The sequence below is a fragment of the Drosophila serrata genome, unplaced genomic scaffold (assembly GCF_035046125.1).
Source record: "Drosophila serrata isolate PLE 108 unplaced genomic scaffold, ASM3504612v1 contig_134, whole genome shotgun sequence".
Taxonomy (NCBI): Eukaryota; Metazoa; Arthropoda; class Insecta; order Diptera; family Drosophilidae; genus Drosophila; species Drosophila serrata.
The window spans coordinates 1-7977 of NW_028257032.1; the positions used below are offsets into that span (position 1 = coordinate 1).

A 7977-nucleotide genomic window follows, 5' to 3' on the forward strand; every position below is an offset into this window, starting at 1 on the left:
AATGCTAACAGCAAATGTAGGAGCAATACCGACATTCCATCGAGTAGGGAACGAGGGCACAATCCCCGACATAACCCTAGTGGCAGAAAACTGCGCGCACAAGATCGCCGGTGGGAAAGTCCTCGACACCTACAACGGAAGTGACCATAACTATATAACGTTTAACATAGCAGAAAACGAAGTGACTCGAGACCAACGAGAAAATGATGCAACGTTAACCGACTAGACAAGGCAAGGCTGATACAAGAAATTGACGCAAGACAGAACCGACAGACCGGCGGTAACGCAGTTAGCAACAACCTGGCAACCATAAAACAGGACTGCAACGCTCCAATGCCAAAAATGGGCAATCCTCGCAGACAAGGATAGGAAGCGTATTGGTGAACAGGCGAAATGGCAACGTCTCTACAACGACGTCAACTCTGACCCATGGGGGCTAGGGTATAAAATCGTGATGAAGAAGCTAAGAACAAGAAGCACAACACCAGAACTCGAAGAAGAACAAATGGACCTTATAGTCAAATTATATATTATATAATTATATTATCAAAGCGAGAACTACTCCAACAATAGCAGAAGAGATCGAACTCTTCACAGTGGACGAGCTACTGAAAGCGGCAAAAACTTTAAAAGGAAAAAGGCCCCATGGGCCGACAAAATCACACCGGAGGTCCTAAAAGTCACCCCAAATCCTGCTGTAAAAGTAGGTGTTAAAATATTTCTTATTTAAATTATTATTATACGGGGCCCTTGTATGGTGACCGGCTCCAACTAGAGCATACAAGAGATCGAAGCTGACACGGATGCAACGAGCAACGAGTTCGGGGGCCGTGGGAGCAATGCGCTCATACCTAGCATGACATTGTTCGAAAAGGAGATTACAGTACAGAGCGCAGTAAGACTGAGACAATTGCTTGGAAGGAAAACGGCGCCAGGAACGGTAAGATACTTGAAAGCATCAAAATACAGACAAACGAAAAAGCGGACCACGGAGTTGAACTTCTCGAACGCATTCTCGACCTCATACACAACAAGGGAACAGGGGAGCAGGGACAAAGTAGCAGTAGAGAACGAAATGTTCCTCTACACCGATGGCTCTAAGATTTTTTTTTTTTTTTAAATGCTTATTTATTGAGCTGAATTTTATTATTGTACAATTACTGTAGTATAGCAACTTTTTTACAATAGTGAGGGGAGAAGTTCAATGGAAAATGGAAGGAAGGTCCGGGGGTGACCATGCTACTTACTACCGGGACTCGAACCCGGACCGGCAGTGCTACGGGTTCCAGTGTTTGTCGTCTCAACCCTTTGAGCTACCACCGGCGACAGGCTCTAAGATGAGCTGTAAATTGGGGAATTGAAAAGGCATTCAATTTTCTGAAGTAGCCGGATTCGGCTTACGGCGAAAGCTCAGAAACACCAATGACCGATCTACTCGGATAGCCGAGCGGCTATAAAATCCCTAGCTGCCGAAAACAACCTAACGGCTAGCGGCAGAATGCAAGAAGACCTTTAATAGACTTGCTGAGAAAAATGAGGTACAAGTAACCTGGGTCCCGGATCATAACGATATCGCAGGGAACGAAAAGACGGACGAACTAGCCCGTGCAGGTTCGGCAGGGCTAAGTACGGACATTGAACTACCGATCACCCTAAACGCGATCCAGACAAGGATCCATACCCATTTCCAAAAAGGAATGGTTAAGAAAGAGCGAGAGCAGGAGGTCAAAGGAATGTTGGCCGAAATACGACAAAAAACGAACCAGTTTACTGCTATCCAACAGAAAACGGGATATCAGCAGGATCAGGGCAGTCACCACTGGACATTGGGCGATTGAATCACATGCAATAAATATGGGACCGCCGCAGAATACAATATGTAGAAGCTGCAAGCAAACTACAGAACAAGAGACACCGGAACATCTGCTCTGCTTCTGCCCAGAGCTAAATCTCACCAGAGCTCACCACTTTTGTACCTACAAAACGGAGTTACGGGGAAGCATAGGAAAGCTGAAGGTCTCGGCAATCCTAGGCTTCCTTACTGACTCGGGATGGTACAGAGTAATGGGGACCACAAATAGTAAACAGAGGGAGTGAAGCAAAATAAAGCTTAGCTCCAATTGGAGGCTTTAGGCTTGGGCCTCAGTAGGTCAACTAAGACTTCTTGATTTTTTATAGAAAAAATTTGTATTTTACTAACCTTATATTTAGTGTTCATATCGTAATTATAAGAACAAAACAAATATAAGAAAAATAAATTGTAATTTGTTAGTAATAATAATAGGATGATAGAAGGAATTCAAATAAATGTTCCTCCAAACACGTTTAATATATATATTCGTATTGCTATTCTCCTTCGTATTAGACAACCCCAAACATTTTTAATTACGTAACGATGTTAATATGTTTACGGAATGTTTTGAACTCAAATAACGTTTTAAAATTATCGCGGTTCATCTTATGATTGATAAAAATCAAATCATTTAGTTTATAAAACGACACTGTGGTGGATACTTAAATATGACTCTTCTTTGAGCAAATCGTGATACCATTGAAAGACAAGACATCATTAAGTCGAGTGTCAGATTGAACAGTAATGTAATCTTTACCCAATCTATTGTTTAAGTTGCTAACTATAAAATACAATAACAAATATTTCCAAACTTGACAAACAAAATTAATTCTTTTTCGAATTGAAGCCGTTTTTCTTTGCGTGTTGCATTCAGAGGGTCTTTTTTCTTCATTTTTAGTCGCTTTAGGTGATCTGTATTTCTGATTGTACGACGAATAATTGGAAGACTTGCTTTTACTCCGACTAATTCCTAAACCCTAGATGCAGACTCAGTCGAAGTTATTTTTCTTTGCCCATCAACTTGCTGTGAGAACATATTTTTTTAACAAAATTCGAACTCTGATAAGAAAAGCATTAAAAGAAGCATAAGTACTTTTACTTGGAAATGGAAGATGGACCAATCGCACTCTGGACTTTTAATACTCGGACTTATCTTGGAATCCAAAAAAGGAGGACTGAAAGGATCAGGATAGATCCGACTGGAGAAATAGAATTGCTTGGGGGTGAACTTCTCCGGCCTAGTGTTGCAGTGATGCACGTAAAAATAAAACAAATCGGCGTTGGGTTCGAGCTTCACAAATGTTATCTACTTTATTGCTTAAGATTAAGTTATCTAGTTACCGACTGGAAGGAGGGAGAGCGAGAAGAGATAGGAGCAAGCGTGAGCTTGGTATAAAGCAGGAAAAAGTTCTATGTTTACGCATTTTTTTTGTTGATCATGATGGAAAAAATCTTATTCATGATCGGTAATCGTACTCGTTCAGCAGAACTTTCGTATGAAATCCAGCAGGGATCAGTGATTATGTTGTGTTTGCTAAAAATGCATATTAAAAATCATAGAACGCTGAATAGAAAATTTATAGTCGGGGATGGAATAGACTCCGTTATGCGGGAGATGGGTGATGCCCTAAGATAACCCGAAGGTATCATAGAATGGGTGAAAGCGAAGTACCGATATTGATATAGTTGTCCAATTTAAAAAAAAAAAACTAAAACAAAGGAAACCCAAATTCTGAAATAATACAAAATGGCTTTATGACAAATCAGTTAAACAAGAAAGGAAACCATCTACAGGAAGCCGAGGCTTTTGCAATGGAATTATAAAATCTAATCAACAATCTATCATAGGTAAGCTTAAAATATTCACATTCTTTGAATAGATACTTATCGATATTTTAGTCTGAAGTTTGCATCGCAGTGAAGGAGTTATCTCTGACCATATAGAGTATATATATTCTTGATCAGCATCAACAACCGAGTCTATGTCCATGTCCGTTTGTCAGTCTGTCCGGCCGTCTGTCCGTTTCTACGCAAACTAGTCTCTAGTTTTGAAGCTATCTGAATTAAACTTCGAAGTTACTCTTTTATACTCCACTCGTCGGAACGGGCCGAAGTATAGCCTTTTATTATTATTCTACAATTTTGTTTAAAATTGTATGAAAAACAAACTACTATATCAAATAATTGGCATAGTACAATTAAAAACTACCACTTTTTACTTTTAAAATAATTTTCATATTATTTAAGATATACCTATTTTGTAATATATTAGAATTTTTGTTTTAATTTATATTTATATATTATTATATTTATATTTATAATTATATATATTTATATCATATATGATATGAATATGACATGATACAAACGATCGTTACCCTTCAGTACCAAAATTCCTTTCCTGTCCGATTCCTGGTGTCATGTTCTAAAAACAAAAACAAATCTCATGGGCTTCGGTAAGACAACTCCGAAACAAAGTAGGCAATGAAAATTCTGCCTATGTTCGGATACTGAAAAACAATTAATTGTTTTTTTTTTTTAAGGAATTCGGAGCAGCGGTTCCGAAATTAGATTGAGATGATGAAAAATATTATTTAACGAAAAAAAGAATGGATGGTCTCGTTGTTGAAATCGATTTTTTCACAGCTCTAATGACAGCCAAAGTATTCACAAGTGTTTTGCAATGTAATTTATTAAATATTGTTAAAGGGTAAGTGACTTATTTGTATTCAGTTAATAAATTAATTCATTTCCAGAATTGCTTTTCAATCTGGACTCTTTTTAAACGGTATCCAGAATTTTTCTTCTTAATTGGTGTGTATATTTATGGAAAATATTTTCCATTTGATTCTAACATACATATGTATATACATATGTATTTTAATTATAGATTGACGAGACAACAGCCGGAAGGAAAGACTCGTAACATACTTTTAGGAGAAATGCAAGAAGTTATGCTAAGAAAAATTATGGTAATCATTGAACAAATTATAAAGTTTTGTAAATGAATAAATAAATAAAAACTGTATTATAAATTGCGTCAGATATTTACTATGGGAATAGTATAGAAACGAGAATTTCCGGACCTTTGATGTCGGCAAAAGGGGTGATAAAAATGCAATTAATGGGTTAGCTGTCAAAACATTTAATTGCTTTGAGTAATAAATCATTCATCTTCATCTTCATCTTCATCTTCATCTTCATCTTCATCTTCATCTTCATCTTCATCTTCATCTTCATCGTCATCGTCATCGTCATCGTCATCGTCATCGTCATCGTCATCTTCATCTTCATCTTCATCTTCATCTTCATCTTCATCTTCATCTTCATCTTCATCTTCATCTTCATCTTCATCTTCATCGTCATCTTCATCTTCATCTTCATCTTCATCTTCATCTTCATCTTCATCTTCATCTTCATCTTCATCTTCATCTTCATCTTCATCTTCATCTTCATCGTCATCTTCATCATCATCTTCATCTTCATCGTCATCGTCATCGTCATCGTCATCGTCATCGTCATCGTCATCGTCATCGTCATCGTCATCGTCATCGTCATCGTCATCGTCATCGTCATCGTCATCGTCATCGTCATCATCATCTTCATCTTCATCATCATCGTCATCTTCATCATCATCATCATCTTCATCATCATCATCATCTTCATCATCATCATCATCTTCATCATCATCATCATCTTCATCATCATCATCATCTTCATCTTCATCGTCATCTTCATCTTCATCGTCATCTTCATCTTCATCTTCATCTTCATCTTCATCTTCATCTTCATCATCTTCATCATCTTCATCATCTTCATCATCTTCATCATCTTCATCATCTTCATCATCTTCATCATCTTCATCATCTTCATCATCTTCATCATCTTCATCATCTTCATCATCTTCATCATCTTCATCATCTTCATCATCTTCATCATCTTCATCATCTTCATCATCTTCATCATCTTCATCATCTTCATCATCTTCATCATCTTCATCATCTTCATCATCTTCATCATCTTCATCATCTTCATCATCTTCATCATCTTCATCATCTTCATCATCTTCATCATCTTCATCATCTTCATCATCTTCATCATCTTCATCATCTTCATCATCTTCATCATCTTCATCATCTTCATCATCTTCATCATCTTCATCATCTTCATCATCTTCATCATCTTCATCATCTTCATCATCTTCATCATCTTCATCATCTTCATCATCTTCATCATCTTCATCATCTTCATCATCTTCATCATCTTCATCATCTTCATCATCTTCATCATCTTCATCATCTTCATCATCTTCATCATCTTCATCATCTTCATCATCTTCATCATCTTCATCATCTTCATCATCTTCATCATCTTCATCATCTTCATCATCTTCATCATCTTCATCATCTTCATCATCTTCATCATCTTCATCATCTTCATCATCTTCATCATCTTCATCATCTTCATCATCTTCATCATCTTCATCATCTTCATCATCTTCATCATCTTCATCATCTTCATCATCTTCATCATCTTCATCATCTTCATCATCTTCATCATCTTCATCATCTTCATCATCTTCATCATCTTCATCATCTTCATCATCTTCATCATCTTCATCATCTTCATCATCTTCATCATCTTCATCATCTTCATCATCTTCATCATCTTCATCATCTTCATCATCTTCATCATCTTCATCATCTTCATCATCTTCATCATCTTCATCATCTTCATCATCTTCATCATCTTCATCATCTTCATCATCTTCATCATCTTCATCATCTTCATCATCTTCATCATCTTCATCATCTTCATCATCTTCATCATCTTCATCATCTTCATCATCTTCATCATCTTCATCATCTTCATCATCTTCATCATCTTCATCATCTTCATCATCTTCATCATCTTCATCATCTTCATCATCTTCATTCATCTTCATCATCTTCATCATCTTCATCATCTTCATCATCTTCATCATCTTCATCATCTTCATCATCTTCATCATCTTCATCATCTTCATCATCTTCATCATCTTCATCATCAACACCATCAGTACCAAAATGTATGCCAACAACAACAACAACTTCAACAACATGCTAGGAATTTTCTGTAACTCCTGTCAGCAGAACCTTCCAATTAATGTGCAATGGCATCACCATGTTCGCACAGAACAGCAAAAATATTTTGCTACCCGACCCCTAGATGGACAAGTAAAACAAATTATTGATGGATACAAGGGACGTATCCTTCAATATATGTTTACGAATGAGGGAGCAGCTCTAAGGATTCCTGGTGAATTTTTGCATGAAGCGGGCCAGGCGCTGCTCCCTCATATTGAAAGAGTCCTCAGTTTCCATACAGCTTCAAAAATAAATTTTGAGCTGTTTGCGGAGTACATGTTAGTAAAAGAACATGAAACGCAAGTGGAAATTAAATCGTTCCAAAGTAAGATGAGTTTGGTTACGATATCATCCAACTTATTTGATTTATACGAACCCCATACGGATAGTATAAAATCGAAAATGGATCAGTTCCAAGAGAAGGACAGTGGATGGACCCTAACACGCATACTTAGGGTGGAGTTGAACATGCTTCAATGTGTTCCTCTCAAAGGATCGGAATATTTCGATCTACCTGCACGCCTTAAAGCCCGTAGAGCATGCGTCAATGTACAGAACAAGGATGTTTTCTATTTTAAGTGGGCAATGGTATCCGCATTAAACCCAAAGGAAAAGGGAGAGCGGTGTTGTGTGTATGATGTTGATATCAAATCAAGCATCATACACACAAACAACATCAGGATCAATTTCACTGGGTTGACATTCCCAATGAAAACAGATAAAATAAATGTATTCGTCCAACAAAACCCTCATAAGTCTTAATGTGTTTGGGTATGACGAAGATAAGGACACTATTTTTGGACTATATCTGGATGGACCAACCACCGATATTCACGGACATTATGTGTGGATCAAAAATATTTCCGGGTAAGCACACTCAAAAAAATACATAAATAAATAAATAAAATAAATAATAATAAAACAAAAAATAAAAAAATATATAAATATATGGTATGATGATAATTGACTAACTCAATTTTTAATTGTTAAATTCCAGCC

At 36.9% G+C, this 7977-nt stretch overlaps 1 long non-coding RNA gene across 4 annotated transcripts; it reads left to right on the forward strand.

The window, feature by feature from the left end:
• Positions 1–6: 6 nt before the first annotated feature.
• LOC110183733 (uncharacterized) lies at positions 7–4883 on the forward strand. Of its 4 annotated transcripts, none has more exons than XR_015270213.1 (4): positions 7–3700; positions 4396–4562; positions 4609–4666; positions 4743–4883. It is a non-coding gene; the product is annotated as an uncharacterized LOC110183733 (long non-coding RNA). The 4 variants fall into 4 exon arrangements; XR_015270214.1 differs by having other exon boundaries at positions 4396–4537; XR_015270211.1 differs by having other exon boundaries at positions 4396–4666.
• Positions 4884–7977: the final 3094 nt, after the last annotated feature.